The 19,881-nt window shown below is 37.3% G+C and overlaps 1 long non-coding RNA gene across 1 annotated transcript in view; it reads left to right on the top strand.

Moving 5' to 3' along the window:
• Positions 1 to 16,424, top strand: part of LOC110208695 (uncharacterized) — a 205,561-nt gene extending 189,137 nt beyond the window's left edge. Inside the window, exon 6 of the long non-coding RNA XR_013485735.1 lies at positions 16,334 to 16,424. This is a non-coding gene — a long non-coding RNA (uncharacterized LOC110208695). The remainder of the gene's footprint in view (positions 1 to 16,333) is intronic.
• Positions 16,425 to 19,881: the final 3,457 nt, after the last annotated feature.

The following is a 19,881-nucleotide window of genomic DNA, read 5'->3' as shown; positions in this document are numbered from 1 at the left end:
TCTGACACAACTAGCTTTAGGATTATGGAAAAGGGCCCCAGGCAATTCTTTAAGGCTCTTCCAGATGAGTTGTAATCTGTATTGGTGGAGTGAGGTTTCCAAGTGGGAGTTTCATTCACTGTTAAAATCATATGTCCAGAATACACCCACAGAAGGAAAAGTACAGGCCCAAAAGCAATCTACGTCCCTTGTAAGTATGGAAAAATAGAAACCTAGAAAAACACAAGCTCTGACACTCAAGGGAAGTGTTAACACACGTCCAAATACTGAGGAGAGTCCTTAGAAGGTATTCCTTCACTTTCTTATTTGTTGAGATAAAAATAAAGCCATAATTATAGCATAAGTTTAAAAAAATCTTTATACACTATGATACTCTATCTTTTTTTTGGAGGGGAGGGGTCGAGATCTATGATTTCATCAGTGTAGGGAAACTCCCTATGGAGAAATTCCTTCCACCTACTCAGATGGGCAACTCATCTGTAATTTACAGAGTTTTCTGAGGTACTGAAATAGTTAAGTAACTTGGGTCAAGTTTAAATGACTTGTATGAGTAAGAGGAAGAACTTATACTTGAGTTTTCTTGACTCAAAAATTGTCCCCTTACCCACTATTCCAAGCTGACTCTATCCTCTATTATACTAATAACATTTTATGTAATCATCTCATATTAGAATGAGAACAGTTGGGTAGTACAGTGGATTGAGCTCTAGGCCTGGTGTTAGAAAGACATGGGTTCAAATTCAGCCTCTTACTAGCTGTGTGACTCTGGGCAAGTCACTTAAGCCCTCTCTGCCTCAATTTCCTCATCTGTAAAATGTGGATGGGTAACAGCACCTACCTCCTAGGGTTGTTGAGATGATATCTTTAAACCACTTAGCATAGTGCCTGGCACATAGTAAGGGTTATATAAATGTTAGCTATTATTGAATGTAGTACTTTCTAAGGTCTAGATCTAGCTAGAACACTTATTAACTGTATGACCTCGGGCTAGACATTTAATCTCTGAGTTTGAATTTCTTCATTTGTAAAATGAGCATAATCATACTACCAAAATCACAAGGCTGAAGTGAGAAAAAACCTTTAAAATCATAAACATGGTATACAATGTGTATCATGCCATCCTGCTTAATTTATTTATATACAATCAATAAAGTTTTATTCTATAGATGGTATACCAGTGTGACATTTAAAGTTGATTAGATACTTGAGTAAGTATGGCATTTATGGTTGTTTCTTTAAAAAATAACTGGGTGGTTATCATCAGGCCCTTGGTCAAGTATGTAACTTCTGATTATAACGTTGTTAAAAACAGATTCGATTTCACACCACTTTGACTGCCTTTTCCAGGAATGTAGCCTTCCATAAATTCAAGGACTCCATGTAATCATCTTTGGAACAAAACATGCTTGGAATTAGTTTTTGGAATTGCCTTCACAGCCAACTTGCGCTCTACATGAGACAATCTCACTGCTTTATAGTCATCGCTTGTTTTTGTGCCCTAGACTGACCATCTACCTTAGGTACTAGATTTTGCTTTGAGTGATATTTTCTATTTCCAGAAACCAAATATGCTTTCATGGGATGATTTTGTACCACTGAATATGTATTGAAAATGGTTTGCCATGGGTTTTGAAGGAAGTTTCAAAGAAAGAGTTCTGTAAATGTTTTGAGTATTGGAATCATATGATTGTGGACTTAGAAGCTGGACTGAGAAGGTCATTTAGACCAACACCCTTCTTCAACAGTGAGGAGACAGGCCCAGAGAAATAAGGTGACTGGCCTTAGGTCAAATTACAAGTTAGTGGTAAAGCCAGTATTTGAACCCAGGGCATTGCTTCCAGATTCAGCATGACATCAAAACTGACTTCCGTCATCATAGCCCACAGGGCTGTCCCAAGAATCAAATAAGATAACATATATAAAGCATTTTTCAAACCTTAAAGAGCTATAGAAAGGCTAACTATTATTATTGTTTTGGTTGTAGCAACCCTATAGAGCCCTGATTGATGTTAAAGTTTTGAAATGTTTGTTTAGAAAAATTCATTTTCTAAAGAAGAATTGTAAACGATAAACAACCCTGTGAAAACATACTACAAATCACCAGTGATAAGAAAAATGCAAATGAAGCAATGCTGAAGTTTCACCTTACATCTCCTTACTAAGTATGTATCCCAAGATAGAAACAAAGTTCCATATGTGACTGAAACATCCATAGCAACACTTTATTTTGGTAGCGAAGACCTGGAAACAAAGCAGGTGCCCACCCATTCATTGGGGAATAGCTAGAGAAACTCCTCTCCTCCTTTCCCTTTGTTTTGACTTCCTTCCCCTCCTCTCCCTTCTCCTTACTTCTCTTCTCCTTTCCTTTCAGAAGAGATGTAGGTGTAGGCCCTTTTAATGAAAGGATTTACTCTCTAAATTTGGATTCAGTCAAAAAGCCACATTTAAGGATCTAGAAGGCCACGTGTGGCCTCAAGGCCGCACGTTCCCCACCCCTGGTGTAGGGTATATCTGGAAATGACTGATGGAAAAACAAAAGGCATCAGTAACACCTATCAAATCAATTACAGTTTACATTACTTCATAGCCACACTCCTTGTTTCCCAGAGCTAGAATATTAGCTAGGGTTGCCCTCAATTCAAACTCATAGAATGAAGTAAAAGGAACATAGCTCATGGGAAGGCAGTGTTACGCAGCAAGTTCACCTTTGATGCTTTTATTGAATGGAGTGATTGGTATTGGTTTTATGTCACCCCTCTTATACTGTAACACTGCCCCCAGTTTAGAACACTACTGCCCTATTTGCAATCTCTTGAATAAGACACTCCATCTCCTCTCTTTTATCTTTTTAGTGCTTTTGCACTAGCTGCCCCTCCTACCTGAAATGCTTACCCCTTCACATGCTCCTCAGTTTACGGGTTTCTCTGAAGGCTCAACTCAGATCCCACTTACTTCAGAAGGACTTTCTGGTCCTAGTCCCCTTACCCTCTCAGGGCCTTCCTGGTTCTTAATTTGGGGTCCATGAACTTGCTTTTTAAGAAATATTTTGCTAACTGCATTTCAATATACCATTATGCCTTCCAGGTTACAACTTTTCCCATTCATGGGTTGGCATAAGAAATTAAATGGGAATTTTTGGGAGAGTTTTGCAGAAGCTGCAGACAACATGGAGCCTATGACCAAATATTTAACCCAAATTTTACAGTAAGGTACTGTAAACAGTCCATAAAAGAAAAAGAAAAAAAATCTTCTCTGCCATGAAGGGAGAGCCAAAATATTTTACATGGATTTCCAGATTGTGGAAATAACTCCCATAACCCCCACAAAGTGGAAGAACTGACTATAATTTTAAAAGGAGTCTCTCTTGACCCCCTGAAAGGGTATGTTTTTCTTTCCGACCTCACTTTTTAATCTTATTTTATGTATTGTCTTTTCCCGTTAGTAGGTGAACGCCTTGAGAGTAGGGACTATTTCTTTTTGCTTGTTTTTGTATCCGCAGTATCAAGCACAGTGCCTAGCACATAGTAAGTGGTTATGGATCCTTTAACTTCAGGCTTTCTATCTCTTGCTGCACTTGCCCTTTGAGAGTAGAGGAGTGGTACCCTCTAATCAGAGATGAAGAGTCTCACACCTGGTCATACCTTTCATATCTCAGTGACTGAACTCCTGTGGATCATTATCCAAACCCAATTCCACATCCCCTATCACCTAATTCTTCATTCTCAACCCCTTTAAAGTTCCCATACCAAAGTTTTAACCTAACCCTACCCAACCCTTCCCTGTGCCCTCTGGAATGTGTGTTCCATGGGCAACAAACTTCCCTTCATCCTAAATCTTTTCCTCTCCTATTCCTTCCATCTACTAACACTTACTGAAATCTGGCTCCCCATTGATGACACAGCTTCCCTGGCCATCTTTTCCAGTACTGGCTGTACCTTCACTCAGTTTCCTTGGCTCACTCATTACTCCCTATTGCCACTTTCAGGTTCTCCCCCTTCCTTCTTCACTCAGTAACTTTGCTTCCTTTGAGGTTCATATTATTTATACATACCATCTAATCAAAATCTTGCTGCCTGTTGTCTACAGAACCCCAGAATCCCCTTTCCTCCTCAAACAGTTCAGTGCCCACCTCATAATTTTTCTCTTCTCCTCAACTCCTGCCCCTATCTTAGGATTTCAACATACATATTGATGCTCTCTCAAATGTCCTAACTACTCAGTTCCTCAACCTACTCACTTCCCATGAGCTATTCCTCCACCCCACCTCAGCTACATGCAATGATAGTTGTATCTTTGATCAAACCATCATCCACAAATATACCACCTCTATGTTCAAGTATTCTGAAATCCCCTTATCTGACTATAATCTAGTGACTTCACTTCTCTCTCTGCCTTCCCTTATTAACTTACTCTTCATTTTCATTGTGATCTCCAATCTCTTGACCCCTCAATTTTCTCCCAGTCCATCTCCCCTGTACTACTCACTCTCTCCTCCCCATCTTTTCCCCTTGGTAAACCAATTAAACTCTACACTGTTTTCCTCTCTGTAATCCTCAGGCCCCGTAACATATCCCACCCAATTATCCTCTGCAAAGGCTCAACCTTTGATTACTCCCACCATTTGCCACCTTTATTCCTATAAACATGCTGCTAAATGAAGATAGAGAATATCACACAACTATGCTGACTGGGTCCACTACAAGTTCATGCTGCATAACTTCAATTGTACTCTCACTGTTGCTAGACAATCCTACTATACCTCCCTTATCAACTCACTATCCCACTCTCTATACAATGGCTCTTCCAAACATTTTTATCCCTCCTTAAGCCTCCCATGACTTCCTCTCCCCTCAATCTCTCTAAGCTAAGAACCTTGTATCATATTTTACAGAAAAAATTTGAGGCTGTTGGCCATGAGCTCTCTTTCTTCCCCCTCTTCCTCATCTCCTGTCACTAAGGTGCCTTCTGCCACTATCTCCTTTTTCACACATCTCCTTCTGCATTACATGATGAAATGCCCCTACTCCTCACCAAGACTAACCACTCTGCTTGCTCAAGTGACTCCATTCTATCCTGTTTCCTCCAACAGATATCCCCATCTGTCATCCTCACTCTTTCATTTATATTCATTCTCTATCTACTGCCTGATTTCCTACTATCTATAAATATGCCCATGTCTCCCCAATTCTGAAAAATAATCCTCACTTGATCCTTCCATCTTTGCTATCATCCTATTTCTCTTCTGCCCTTTGTAGCAAAACCCTTAAAAAAGGCCATCTGTAACAGATGCCTCCAGGTTGTATCTCCTCATTCTCCTCTTAACCCCTTAAAATCTATCTTCCAACTTTATCATTCTGCTGAAATTGCCCTCTCCAACGTTACCAATGACCAATTGGTTCCCAAATCCATTGGCCTTTTCTCAGTCCTTATTCTGCTTAAACTCTGCAGCCTTTGATTCTGTTAATCACTCTCTCCTCCTTGACACTATCTCCTCTCTAGGTTTTTGGGACATCCCTCTCTCCTGGTTCTCCTCCTATCTAGCTGACTCCTCCTTCTCTGCCTCCTTTGCTGGATCCTGCTCCTAATCATATCCTCTTACTGTAGGTGACCCTCAGAGTTCTGTACTGGGCCCTTTTATCTTCTCCTCCTATATTACCTCACTTGGTGATTTCATCACCTACCATGGATTTCATTACCATCTCGTTTCTGATGATTTTCAAATTTACCTTTCCTGTACCAATCTCACAGTTCATCTCTAATCTCACACCTCCAATTGCCTTTCAGATATATTGAACTGAATGTCCAGTAAACATCTTAAATCAGTATGCCCAAAATGGAAATCATTATCTTTCCCTATAAACTCTCCCTACTTCCTAGCTTCTCTGGTACTGTAGAGGGAAGCACCACCTTCCCAGGTCCTTAGACTCTTAATGGAGTAGTCATTTTGTATTGCTCCTATCTCACACTCCCCAAAATGTAATCTGTTGCCAAGGCCTGTAGATTTCATCTTTGCAGCATTTCTTAAATATGCCACCTTTTTTCTTCTGACACTATCAGTACTCAAATGCAGACCCTCGTCACCTCATGCCTAGTGATAGCAATAGCCTGCTGTCAGGTCTGCCTGCCTTAAGTCTCTCCCCACTCCAATCCATCCTCCATTCAGTCACAAAAGTGATTTTCCTAAAGTGCAGATCTGATCATTTCATCCTCTTACTCATTTGTTAATTTAAAGAATACCTTATGTCTTTATCACAGGTGTTACTATGAAATACTTTTGCTGAGCCTGAATCCCTGTTGTAAAAGGTTTGCTATTTTTTTTAGACCTGTGATTTTATCAGTATAGCAAGCTTCCAGTGAGAGGTGAGGAACTCCTTTTACCAATGCAGGTTGGCACCTTCATCATGATTTCTAGTCTTAGAAAGTTGTCTGGGGCACTGACAGGTGAAGTGAGTAGGACACCTAATCAATATAATATATCAGATATAAGACTTGAACCCAGGTCTTCCTTCTTCTGAAGACAACTTCCTAGCTACTACTCCATGCTAGCACTCTGTTAAATATAAGAAGTAAAAATTCAAATATATTATCAAGCCAGCATGAAGTAATTAAGGCATAAATTATAACAACAGTTTAAAATAAAAAACAAAAACCCTAACAAAATATTAAAGTATTAGCCTTGACAACTGAAGTATCAGTAGAGACTTGACTCATGAATGTGATCATTGTTCTTCCTGTCTTTGAACATTGTTATGACCATTCTCCATCAAGCATACTCAATATTTTGATAAATTTATGCTATCAGAGGGCAGTTAGGTGGTACAGTAGATAGGGTGCCAGGCCTGAAGTCAGGAAGACTAGTCTTCCTGAGTTCAGATCTCACCTCAGACACTCCCTATGTGGCCTTGGGCAAATCACTTAAACCTGTTCACTTGTTTCCTCATCCACAAAATGAGCTGGAGAAGGAAATGGCAAACCACTCCATTACCTTTGCCAAGAAAACCCCAAATGGGATCACAAAGAGTCAAATGTGAGTGAAACGATGAAAAACAACAACAACAAATGCCATTGGAGCTATCCTTGAAATTCCCCCATGCAAGACATGTCTGAAGGAGACTTTTAGGAGCTACTTGAATAGCAGATGGGCAGAAGAAATATTGCAAGGATATGGAGAATAACATGGATGGTAGCTAATATGAAGCATGGAGACAGACTCTGACACTGACCACAGACTAACAAATCTCTTACAAATGACCAGAGATGCTATGATTCTGCTTTCATTTAAGAGATGGAGTCACAAGTAATACCAGGTCCTCAGAAATAAAGGCTAAGGTTATCAAAGAAGGCATATGTAGTAAGGATATTTCTAAATTGCGTAGAGATAAAATTCAATGTCTCCAACCCTTATTTCCTACTGCTCCTTGACATGAACTGACTACTCGAGATAAATTGTTCTATTCACTAATCTCTATTTCCAACCTTCCTGCCTTTACTTGTCCTATATCTCTCTATAAGTCCCTATTTATTTAGCAAAACTCACAATAGGTTCCCTTCTTTGTGAACTCCTCTAGCAGAGATCATTTCACAATTCCAAAGCCCTCTAAATCACCTTTATAATTTCCTCCTTCTTAGCTTAAATACTCCTCCTCCAGGACTTTCTGACACATACTTTCTTTTTTTGTAAAAAAACAAAACAAAGCAAAAAAACCCTTTTTATTTAACTTTTAATTTTTTGGTTTTGATTTGTTTTTAAAATGTATTTTATTTTTAATTTATGGAATAAAACAAATATTTCCATAGAGTAGTAGAATAAAAAAGATGATTGCATATGAACCTCTAAAACTACTATGCACAACTTGCTATTCCTTTTAAATATAAAAACTTATCATATAAATTTCTTTTTATTTCATTTTTTTCTTCCTTCCCCCTACCCTACCTTAGACATGGCTACCATTCCACCAAAATAGGTATGTATATATATGTATGTATATGCATATGTATATATATGTAAAATTATTTTATACATACTTCTATTTATCAGTTCTTTCTTTCAATGCAGATCAAGTCTTTCTTCATATGTCCTTTATACTTAATTTGGGTATTGATAATAGACAAAATAACTTACTCAAAGTAGTTCTTAAAACAATATTGCTATTACTGTATACAATGTTTTCTTGGTTCTGGTCATTTCACTCTTCATTATTCTGTGCAAGTCTTTTCATGTTTTTCTAAGATCACTGAGCTCATTATTTCTTACAGCACAGTAGTATTCCACCACAATCCTATACCACAACTTGTTTAGCCATTCCTCAATTGACAGGTATCCTTGCAATTTCCAGTTCTTTGCTACCACAAAGAGAGCTGCTATAAACATTTTAGAACATAGAGGTTCTTTTCCTTTCCCCTTAATCATCTTTAGAAATAGACCTAATAGTGATATTGCTGGGTCAGAGGGTATAGGTAGTTTAATAACTCTTTGGGCATAATTCCAGATTGCTCTTCAAAATGGTTGGATCAGTTCATAATTCTATCAACAATTAATTAGTGTTTCAATTTTTCCACATCCTCTCATAGGTGTAAAATGATATCTCAAGGTTGTTTTAATTTGCCTTTCATTAATCAATAATGATTTAAAGCATTTTTTCATATGACTGTAAATTGTTTCGATTTTTCCATTGGAAAACTACCTGTTTATATCCTTTGGCTGTTTATCAATTAGGGAATGACTTGTATTCTTATAGATTTGACAAAGTTTTTTATATATTGTAGATATAAGACTTTTATCTGTTATATCTATATCTATATCTATAAAATCACCCCGATTTTCTACGTTCCTTCTGATTTTGGCTTCATTTTGTTTTACTTGTACAAACCCTTTTTAATTCAATATAATTAAAATGATCTATTTTATGCCTAAAGATAAAATGAAATAAAAATGAAGCAATATCTCGTACCATTTACCAAGATAAGGTCAAAACAGATACATGACCTAAAGAGAGCATAAAGACCATAAAGAGAGATTTTACAAGAAAATTAGAAGAACATGGAACATATTACTTACGAGACTAATGGATAGGTGAAACAGACTTTTCTTCAATGGAAGGCAGAATTGTCACAGTGTCAAATAATAAGGAAGACACACAAGTTTAAGAGTTGTTGAGCATGGGGAATTTATAGGATCAATGACTAGAAAGGAACTCTGAGATCATCTAGTCTAACCCTCTCACCTGGCTCAAGCCTCACTTGGTCATTGTTTGGGTTTTGATGGCTCAGATTGAGTGTAAATAGGAATTATTTCTATTCTGACAAGAAACCGTAAGAGTCTTCCCCTCCCAGATTGATTTCTTTTTTTTGAGTAGGCAAACTAGGTCATCTTTTGCCTTATTTCTTAGTTATCCTTAAATCACTGAATGGGGGTTGCCTCAGACAAACTGAGACCTGGGAAAGACCTTAGCTTAAAAAGGCCAAGATTTCCTACTGCATCTGGGGCCATCTCCAGTAGTCTTGACCTATGTCTTGCCACTGGACTCAGATGACTCTAGAGGAGAGAGTAAGGTTGATGACTTTGTGCAGTCCTGCCTCACTTAAATCCAATTCATTTGCAAGTCAAGATATCACCTCATTGATATCATTAGTCCTCTTTGAGAACTAAGGATGAACAACAATAACAACAGGTAACAGATAGGGAAACTGAGGCTCAGTAAGTGAAAGGAATTTTCTCAAGGTTACGTAGCTAATGACTAGCAGAGCCATATTGTGAGGCCAGAGTCCTCTAACTCTAATCCCTGTACTTTTCTAAACATCTACAGGCTCATAGATGAAGATATTGAAACTTCTAAACTTGACCTCTCCTTGTGAAAAACAATATGGCATGCAATCTGATCAACTTTCAGAAGCTAAACGAATGAAAAAAAAAACCATTGTTTAGTTATTTACTATTTGTCAGCTCAACAAGAATTTCAGAGCACCAGATAAGGCAATTTTATACTCGGCTAAGCATTTTCAAAATTGTGGAAAAGATAATAGGATAGGAATTGGACTAGTAAGAAATGAAAGGCACTAGCAGAAGTGTGAACTCTTCTATAGCACGTTGTTCATAAGGGTCATACAGAACTTAGGATACACACACACACATATGTACATATATATACTTACATGTGCCATTCACATATACACACTTATGTGTACCATAGAGATAGTCAATCTCCAGCTTATTAGATGGGTCATATTTCAAAAGTATGATGCAGTCAAAAAGTGGATTTGGAATGAGGAGACACTGAAGAAGGCAAATTAGAAGCCTAGAGGTAAGGATTTATACAGATAGAGACAGAGTAATTGGTTGATATCTTTTATGTAGTTCCTGACACAAAAGGAACATTGCCAACCTCTGTGCATGGTTTTATTGACTTGCCCTGAGATTAATGTCACTGTAGAAAGTTCTAGCTCCTTTTACTTCCCTTATTATAAAATCCCATAATTCCTAAAATTTTTTAGGCCAGCCAGAATCAGCCCTCTACCTGGGCTAAGCTAGGATTATGCTATCTATGTGAATCCCTTCCCTTCCCCACACCAGATCAAAGTGGTAATCTGAGGATGTCAGTGTGATAGACAGTATCCAGATACTTTCAAAAAATGAGTAAATATTCTATCAGTGGCTTGCATATTATTGTCTGATAAACCCATTAAGTGTGGCAACATCTCTGTTTTTTTAATTCTCCAAACCTGACCAGCCTAAGCATGAATTCAAGCCTTACTTACTAATGATAGTATGTGGTTTTTGGCAAGACATTTAACCTATCTAGGACTGACTTTCCTTAATACAAGGAGATCAGACTCTACCCTTGATCAGACTGCTTAGGGCATACTGAGAGTTTGCAGGACTTTGGCCTGAGTTACCCTTGATATCCTTGAAGAACACAAGACTCAATAAGCAGAGAAATCAACAGTAGAACCCCAGAGAAATGATGAAATAAGGTCCTAAAGTTCCCCTCAGAGGTGTATAGAGGCTGGCCATGGTATAAAGTCCCAATTCAGGAAGGAAAGCTGGAAGAATGAATAAACAAACAAATAAAAAGGATACTGACAATTAAAAAAAACCCAACAACACAACTATTTTGGATCTAGGGACACCCAAGAGATAAACCCAGAAGAAAAGAATAACTCTGTTTATAAGTACAGTCTTAAAGAAAACCACATCTTGGCCACAAGGCTAAGTCAATATAATTCCTAGAAGAAATAAAACAAGAGTTTAGAAAAATCACATTATAAATGAAATGAAATCTTTTGAGGAAACAATTAGAAAAGAAATGAGAGTTCTAGAGGAAAGACATAGAAGGTAACAGCTTAGTACAAGAGGTGCAAAATCCTACCCAAATAAGAGAATTCCTGACAACTGGAACAAATCAAATAGGAGTTAATGATTCCAGTAAACAAGAAATATTAAAGCAAAAGCAAAATACTGAAACAAATAGAAGAAAATATAGAATAGAACAAATATAGAAAATATATTTCATATAATAAACAGCTAACCTAAAAATAGGACAAGGACAAAAACACTCAAGATGATTTGAATCCCTGAAATACATGACCCAAAAAAGAGTATGGCTTTCAAGAAATCATGAATGAAATCTTCCCAGAACTGTTAGAACCAGAAGGCAAAGTGAAAAATAGAAAGAATCCATCAGTCACCCCCTGAAAGAAACTTCCAAATAAAAATTTCCAGGAACATCATAGCCAAAATTCAGTTTCCAAGTTAAAAAAAATACTGCCAGCAGTCAGAAAAAAAAAAAAGAATGTATCAGAAAGCCACAGTTAGCATCACACAAGATTTGACAACTACTATTATAAAGGAGAGAGGGGAGGTAGAGCTAGGTCCTGGTTAGTGTGAATAACAAATCCCCACAAAGAGGTTGCATTATTTGAATTCAAACTGCATATTTGCATAAGACTGGAACCAATGATGACATTTTTATGTATTTGTAACTTCTAATAGTGTGAATTAGAATACATGTGACCTCCTCAAGGCATTCTTTATTCATACTTATCTGGACCTGGCCATATATCCTTATAACCAAGAAAAAGAAAAACTGAGTATACTCCTATGAAGGTTAAAGGGTAAGAATAAACCTTAAAAGTAATTGAAGATTTTTAAGTATTTTGATGAAAAGGCCAGAATTGAGTAGAAATTTTGGAATGAAATCATAGGTAGCAAGAGAAACATAAAAAGGTAAATTTGAGCAATTTGGAAGGACTATCAAAGGATGAAATATTTATATTCTAGTGGGGAGGTTTGCCCTCTCAGAATTTTAGTATCATCAAGGGTTATAAAGAAAGTTTTAAAAAAGAAAAGCAGTGAAATGGATGTATATGTGCAAAAATATTTATAGCAAGCTCTTTTTTGGTGGCAAAGAATTTGAAATTGAGAGGATGCCCATCAATTGGGGAATGGCTGAACAAGTTATAGTATATGATTGCAATGGATGAGAAGAATGCTTTCAGAAAAGCCTGGGAAGACTTACATGAACTGATGCAAAGTGAAATAAGCAGAACCAAGAGCACACTGTACACAGTAACAGCAATATTACATGATGAAGAATTGTGAATGATTTAGTTATTCTAAACAATACAATGATCCAAAAGAATTCTGAAGGACTCATAATGAAGAATGCTATCTATCTCCAGGAAAAGAACTGATAAAGTCTGGATGTAGATTGCAACATAATTTTTAAAAAATTCTTTATTATGCTTAGTTGTTTTTTTGGAGGGAGGGTCTACATTTTCTTTTGCAACATGGCTAATATGGAAATATTTTATGTGGATGCACATGAATAATCTACATAAAGTTGCTTGCTATCTCAAGGAAGGGGGAGGGGAAGGAAGGAGGGAGAGAATTTGGAACTCAGAATTTTTTTTAAATGTTAAAAATTGTTATTTACATATAATTGAGAAAAAATAAAATAAAAATTAAATGACAAAAAAAAGATAAGCAGTGATTTGGCTTGGTTTTGAAAAGGAGAAAGGGGAGGAAAATGGATAAGGGAAAAGACAGAAGGAGAAAGGGAGGGAAACATATCTTACATAATCTGGATATGCAAGTAGGAGACTGCAAACAAAGTGATAGGGATTGAGGGGGTGGGGAAATCATATAAACTTACTTTCATCTGATCCGGTGGAGAGTAGAACACACACGCACACACACACACACACACACACACACACACACACACACACACACCCCAGTTTGTTATAAAAATATTTAACTTAATAGAAAAATGGAAGGGAACTGGGAGAGGAGAAAGGGAAAGAAAAGAGGGAAGATAGATTTAGAGAGAGATAAGAAAAAAATCTCCTGGACCAGATGGATTTACAAGTGAATTCTATGAAACATTCAAAGAACAACGAATTCCAATATTACATGAGCTGCTTGCAAAAAATAGCAACATAAAGGATTCTACCAAAGTCCTTCTTTGACACAAAAATTATCTTTGCTGGATCTTTGTCTTCAACATGATGGCTAATGATATGTGTTTCCCAGGGTTCTGTTCTGAGCCCTCTTCTCTTCTGCCTCTGTACTATATCACTTGGTGATCTCATCAACTGCAATGAATTAAATTATCATCAAACTCTAATCTGTATCTTAATCTCCAGGTTTGACTCTCCAACTGTCTTTGAAACATTTCAAACTGGATGTCCAGTAAACTTCTGAAACCCAACATGTTCAAAACTGAACTCATGATCTTTTCCCCGAAACATTCTCTTCTTGCTGTATCCTTATTGAGGGCTTAGTCATCGAGGTGCAAAACTTAAATGTCATCCTTAGCTCCTTACACTCTCACACCTCTTATGTTCAATATTTTGTCAAGTTCTATTGATTTTGCCTTAGCAACATCTCTTATATATTCTTTCCTCTGACACTGCCAATATTCTGATTCAGGCTCTCATCACCCCATACCTAGACTATTGCAATAGTCTGCTGGTTGGTCTGCTGCCACAAGTTTCTCTTTACTCCACCCTATTTTCTACTCTGCTGTCAAAGTGATCTTCCTAAAGCTCAGGACTTAACATATCACCCCACCTCACCCCCCCACTCAATAAACTTCAATGGCTTCCTTTCACCTATAGAAACAAACACAAAATACCTTGTTTGTGTTAAAAAAATCTTCACAACTTGCCTTACCTCCATCTTTCCAAATTCCTTACACCTCATACCCCCTCTCTCTCCTCCTCTCCTTGCCCCATATTCTCTGTAATCCAGTGACATCAGCCTCTCTCTTCTTCTTCTAACAAGACACTCCCATCTCCTAACTCTGGACATGTTCACTGGCTGTGTCCCAGACCTGGAATACTCTCCTTCCTCATCTTTGCCTACTAGCTTCCTTCAAGTAACAGGTAAAATTCTACCTTCTACAGGAAGCCTTTCCTGATTCTTCTTAATTTTAGTCCCTTGTCTCTGCTGAAAATTTCTGATTTATCCTATATATAGTGTGTTTGTATATAGTTGTCTCTCCCATTGTCTCCCAGACTGTGAGCTCCTCAAGTGATGAAACTATATTTTACCTCTCATTGTATTCTCAATATTTTTAGCAAAGTACCTGGCACATTGTAAGCACTTAGTAAATGTTTATTGACTGACTGACTCTCTGGGGCTCAGTTTTCTTATCAATAAAATGAGAAAATTAGAGTAGATGGCCTCTGAGGCCCCTTTCAGTTCTAAATCTATGATCCTATGATTTTGAGTATGCTATGCAGGTGGAATGGGGAGTGGAGAGCATTCTTGGGGCACTTTTTGTTTTTGTTTTGTTTTTGTTTGGATTTGGTTTTTTAAATGAATATTTTATTTTTTCCCCAATTACATATGAAAACAATTTTTCACATTTTTTTTAGATTTTGAGTTCCAAATTCTCTCCCTTCCTCCCTCCTCTTTCCCCCGTTCCTGAGATGGTAAGCAATTTGATATAGGTTATACATGTGCAATCATGCAAAACATATTTCCATATTAGTCATGTTGTGGAAGAAAACACAGACCAAAAAAAAAACCTCATAAAAAAAATAAAGAAAGTGAAAAAATAATGCTTTGATCTGCATTCAGATTCAATCAGTTCTTTCTCTGGAAGTGGATCACATTTTTCCTCATGAGTCCTTTGGAATCATTGGAACACATTTTAGCCCCTTATCTGACCTTTTGAATAATGGATAAGAATGAACCAAAAGAGTAGGTGGGAGCACACCATTAAATTAAACAAATAGGATCACTTTATACTTTATCCAGTGGGCTCTATGAAGGACAAATAGACAAAGCCAGAGATGCCAGTTACCTGAGGAGACTCATATATCCCTATCCACAGAATAGCACTTGTATATTCATATTTGCCCCAAGGGCCAGATGTATGGACATTTGGATGGGAAAGATAAATGTAGCACTCACCTGAAGGACTCTTAGTAATCAATTAAGAGAAGTCATTTGACTACTACTTAGCTAAAAGTTAGGACATTCATATTTGCCTGTAACGCTGCTGTAAACCAAAAGCACCAATGTACTTTATCAATAAAATTACAATTCTGACTTAAAAACACAATCTTCCTGGAAAACTTCCACTCAGCTGTCAAATTAATCTTCTAAAAGTGCAGATCTGACCATGTTTATTTCTACCCCTTATTCAGTAAACTCTAGTGCTTCCCTATCATCTCCAGGCTCAAATATAAATCTATTTCATGCTAAAAACTTATTTATAACCTGCCCTGTTCTGCACCTTTCCAGTCCTCTGATACCTCATAACCACTTTCTCTCCTCCCTCCTCATTTGACACATTGAAAATCCTTCAGGATCCATTCTTAATGGACTTCCTGAAGCCCTTCATCCAGATGAATTGTGTTGTTATTTTTTTCTAGCTCCAGAAAGCAATCCTTTGCTATTTGATTGGTATGGTATGAAAGAGCATGTTGATTCAGGAAGTATTATTATTTTAATGAGTAATTAATATTTTCCCATTTAGAACTATCTTTATTTCTTCAAAAAGTGTTTTCTAATTCATACTATTCCTGTTCATGCCTTGATAGGTAGAATCACAAGAATTGCATATATTCTGTAGTTATTTTAAATAGAAGTTTTATTTATGTGTTTTCCAACTTGGCTCTACTTCTAATAAAAATATACTTACAATTTATGAGGATTTATTTTGTGTTCTGGAATTTTGTGCAAATTACTGTTTCAATTACTTTTGTAGTTGACCCTCTGAGATTCTCTAAGTAGTCCACATCATAATACAAAAGCTGATAATTTGGTTTCCTCTAAGCCTATATGAATTCCCTAATTTTATTTTTTGTCTTATTGCTACAGCTAGCATCTCTAGCACTATATCAAATAAGTAGTGATGATGAATATCTTTGCTTTACCCCTGATCTTACTGGAAAGGCCTCTAGTGTATCACTATTACTCTAAGGTAAGTGCTTGGTTTTTGATATGTAATACTTTATATTATAGAAAGATCCATTTGTTTTTGTCTGTAATCTTGATTTTAACAGAAATGAGTGTTGTATTTTGTCAAAAGTGTTTTGAACATCTTTTGCTATAAGCATATGTTTTTATTCTTGTTATTAATATATTTTATAATATTTATAGAGGGAGAGACAGGAGGCAGCATGTGCCAGGCATGTCAAATCATATTACCACTCTAACCACCATCTCCTCTGAGACTCTGATGGGCACAGGCAGGTCCCTGAACCAGAGTCTTGAGAATAACAATACTTCTAGCCCAGTGCTCTCAGATATCATCTGGGAAAGAAATCCTTGTGAAGATACAGCCTATTAATTACTCCTGAAGGTACTATAGTCATAGCTACTGATAGATGTGGAAGATCCTATGTCTAATAATAATAATAATTATTATTATATTATAATACTATATTATAAATAATAATTGTTATAAATGTTTTTATGTTATGAATAATAATCATTATTATTGATATTATTGTAGCTCACATTTATATAGCATCTACTATGTGCCAGACATTGTAATAAGCACTTTACAGTTACTTCATCTGATCCTCACAACAACTCTGGGAAATAGGTGCTGTTAATATCCTCATTTTATGGATGAGGAAACTGAGGCAATCAAAGGTTAAGTGATCTGTTCAGAGTCATAGCTAGTAAGTATCTGAGGCTGGATTTGAATTTAGGTATGATTGACTCCAAGCCTGGCACTTTATCCATTATACCACCTGGCTGCTCCTACCTGAACAAAAATCCTTTCTATAACATTGCTGCAATTCATCTGTCTTTTGCTTCAAGACCTCCTTAAGGGAGTTCATTCCACTTTAACGTAGCTCCTGTTGCTATGACATTTTTCCTTACTTAAGCTTAATTCTGTCACTTTGTAACTTTCACTGATTACTCCTAGTTTTGCCTTTTAGGGTCAAGCAGAACCAATCTAAAGCTTCTTTCTTTCCTTCCTTCCTTCCTTCCTTCCTTCCTTCCTTCCTTCCTTCCTTCCTTCCTTCCTTCCTTCCTTTCTTTTTTTGTAAGGCAATTGTGGTTAAATGACTTGCCCAGAGTCACATAAGTGTCAAGTGTATGAGGCTGCATTTGAACTCAGGTCCTCCTGACTCCAGGCCCAGTGCTCTAGCCACCATGCCAATCACCTAGCTGCCCCTAAAGCCTCTCTTCTTGACAGCTCTTCCAATACCTCAAGACCATTATCAGGTACCCTCAAGTTAAAGATACTCAGCTCTTCAATAGATGCTCATTTGGCAAGGTCTCCCATCCCCTCACTCTACTTGTTCCCCTCGCTCCAATTTTATTATGATTTTCGTAAAATATGGCACATAGAACTAAACATAGTATTCAGAATATGATCAATTAACAAATATTTACTAAGTGACTACTATGTGCTGGTCACTATGCTAGGCACTAAGGACACAAAGACAGGATTGAAACAATGCCTGCCCTCATGAAGTTTATGATCTAGCCAGAGGAGACAATATGTGCTTTCATGATACAAACAAAATAGGTGCTAGGTAATTTTGGAGGGAGTACTAGCAGCTAGGGCCATGGTGTGTTTGAAATCAGGAAAAACTATATTTGGAAGGTAAAGCTTGGGCTGAGCCTTGAAGGAAATCAGGGATTCTTAGAGATGGAAGGGAGAAGGGAATGTATTCTAGGCATGAGAGACAGGCAATGCAAAGGCATAGAGTTAGGGAGGTGTTGTACAACATATGAGGAACAGTAAGCAGGACAGTTTTGTTGGACTGGAGTGCCTAAGAAGTTAAACAATGTATATGATAAGATTGGAAAGGTAGGTCAGAGGCAGATTAAATGCCAAACAAAGGAGTTTATATTTGAGTCTAGAGGTAATAAGAAGGTTTATTGTTGTTCAACTGTGTTTGACTCTTCATGATTCCATCTGGGGTTTTCTTGGCAAAGATAACTGGAGTGGTTTGTCATTTCCTTCTCCAGCTCATTTGACAGATGCGAAACTAAGGCAATCAGAGTTAAGTGACTTGCCAGGGTCACACAGATAGTAAGTGTCTGAGGCTGAATTTGAACTCAGGAAGTTGAATCTTCCCGACTCCAGGCCTAACGCTACATCCACTGAGCCACCTAGCTCCCCAATTAAAAGGTACTGGAGTTTAATGAATAGGGAAATGACATTGTCACACTTGTCCGTCAGGAAAATCACCTTAGCAGCTGTAAAGAGGATGGATAAAAATGAAGAAAGACTCGTGACCAGGATCTAAATTATCATCATCCTTGCCCTTGACATGGCTTCTCTAAATATAATCCAGGCAATGACCAACATCAGTTCCAAAGGACGGAGAAATGACATATACCTTCCTCTTCTTGGTAGAAAAATGAGGATTATGGGTGCTGAAGATTATATAAGTTGTCAGATGCAGTAGCTGTGTTGGTGAACTGTTGTTCTTTATGAAAATGGAAGTGTAGTGAATATGAGGAAATAGCTGTGGTGTAAAAGATAAAAGGAATCAATAAAACACAAAAACAAATAAATGGAAACTGGAATTCCATTAGCATTTGGGATGCTAGCATTGGGATGATGTCACTCAGCTTACTTATATTGAGCTTGTCTACTAGCCCCCTTCCCTTGTCTTGTACTTCTGTAATTTGAGCCAGAGTATAGAACCTGACACTTTTACCTAAAATTTTTTTATTGTATTTGATTTAGTGGAACATTCTAAGCCAGAGGTGTCAAACACACTGCCCATAGACTGCATACACATCACAACACTTGCAAGTGCATTTCAAACCAGATTAAAATTTAATTGGGAAATAGTTGATAAAATAAATAAAAATGCAGCAAAACACAGATCATATTAATATGTGGTTTTCTAAGTCAACATGTGACCCCCAGGAATGCTTCTGTACAATATAGTGGCCCCGATTTCTATTTGAGTTTGACACCACTATTTTAAGCTATCGTAACATTTTCAGATTTTTGACTCTGTCATCCAGCCTTCTAGTCGGTGTAGAATACTAGCTATCTCTGAACTTGATTTTTCACTTTCTACCTCCATTCATTTGTACAAGTTATCCCCATCCCTGATGGGGAAAAGGCTTTGCTCCTCATCTCTTCCACTCAGAATCCTTGTCTTTCTTCAAAACTCAGCTCAAATGTGCTATGGGGAAAAGACCTGCTGTTTACAACTTTGGGTACAAGTTAGTAAAACCATTTCGTCTACAGTTACAATCCATATCATGTAAAAGGATTGATTGTCCTTAGAGAAGGAAAGTCTCTGTGGACCAACTGGACTTCTGAATATGAGTCATTTCACACAGGTATTTATATTATAAGAAAAGCCTGCAGTCGTGCTGGGTTTACAAATGATCCCCCGCTGGCCTGGAGGACAGTTTGCTATGTTCCAGGTGAAAGG

This window comes from Phascolarctos cinereus, unplaced genomic scaffold (genome assembly GCF_003287225.1).
Source record: "Phascolarctos cinereus isolate Bilbo 61053 unplaced genomic scaffold, phaCin_HiC Scaffold_4;HRSCAF=312, whole genome shotgun sequence".
Classification (NCBI taxonomy): Eukaryota; Metazoa; Chordata; class Mammalia; order Diprotodontia; family Phascolarctidae; genus Phascolarctos; species Phascolarctos cinereus.
This window is presented reverse-complemented; position numbering and strand designations above follow the sequence as displayed.